This window comes from Limulus polyphemus, unplaced genomic scaffold (assembly GCF_000517525.1).
Source record: "Limulus polyphemus unplaced genomic scaffold, Limulus_polyphemus-2.1.2 Scaffold2465, whole genome shotgun sequence".
Taxonomy (NCBI): Eukaryota; Metazoa; Arthropoda; class Merostomata; order Xiphosura; family Limulidae; genus Limulus; species Limulus polyphemus.
Window position 1 is genome coordinate 66,912 of NW_013668075.1, and position 1,428 is coordinate 68,339.

Sequence of the window (1,428 nt, forward strand, 5' to 3'; positions counted from 1 at the left end):
GTCAGTTACGACCAGAAAGTAAACGACATTCGTCTTACCAATTGTTGTTTTTTTATTTCTTTGGGGGGGGGGTAAAGATGTGATCTAGCTGTATTTCTCATCTGTCAAACAAAAGCTCTGATTCCAATGAAAACTAAAACAGATTAAAAACTTCTGTAAAAAAATCGTTTGCAAAGATTCGTTTGGTGAATGAGAGTTGCCATTATTACACGAAGAGAGTACGTCATTCCTGGTGGTTATCCCATCTGCAAGATTTTGACGCGCAAATTAAAACTTTAAAGAAAAGTAAACCGTTTGGAACATTGAAACCAAATATTGGAATACTCCAAGACTCGAGAGTTGATACGGTCCGATATTTTAGATATTATAAAGAATGTGTTTTCAAAGTTGGTTAGGCGTAACGAAACAGAATTCTAGACGTACGCTTGGTGCGCGCACACAACCTTAACCGTTGTTTTTGGGGTCCTATACAAATATTAAATATGTAATGGTAGTTTTATGCAGTCAAGGATGTAAGGTTCTAGACATTCGAGAAAACGTTCAGAGTTTTAGTGTTGCAATGACGTACGTGCGTGTTTCATTGATCGGACATACCGTCCACGTTGTTTGAGCCACGTTGGCATTGGTATTGATCAGCTCAGGAGTCCAGTTCATACTTGTTTCAGTCCCACATGATCTTGTGAGTTGTCGGGGAAAGGTTTTCCCTTCTTTCTTCCACTGTTTCACAACTGATTTCTTTCTTCTCTGGCCTGTTGTGGTTCGAGGTGTTGTGTATAATAATTTTGTCAAATATACCTGTTTTTGAACATCATTTAAAAATATTCATATCTTAGCAGACTAATACAGGTGACGAATCGTGTGAACTATTACAGGTAAGGGTTTTTTCATATTGGTGTTATCAGGACATCTGGCTGTTCATGCCTCAGTAGCACGTGCTTTCTCGAGCATTGCAAGAAGTACCCCCCCCCCAAGTTGCTCAGCGGCAAGTATAACGCTAAAAACAGGGTTCCGATACCCGTGTTGGATATAGCACATATAGCCCATTGTGTAGTTTTCTGCTTAACAACAGACATTGTAAGAACATCTTCATGTGTTTATCTCGTGTCAACACAGGAATATTTACACCGCCTGATGGCGCTGCTGTGCATGTGTATACATGTAGGATATGAAACCTGTTTAAGTTATAATTCTTTTGAAAATGAGTAACAAATACGTAATATAGAACGGTCTGTAAGTAGCCAGGAAATACACTCCCAGTCAGATTTCTGAAAATACACTCCCAGTCAGATTTCTCGCATGTGGTTAGTCGTATCGAAATTTAAAAGTTTTTATTTTTAGTCTTTACATAGTCTTTTTTTATTATAAGTTAATTCTATACTTGTCGTTTTACAACTGTTTACAGGTAGCGATTGTTTTTATCGGTAATTA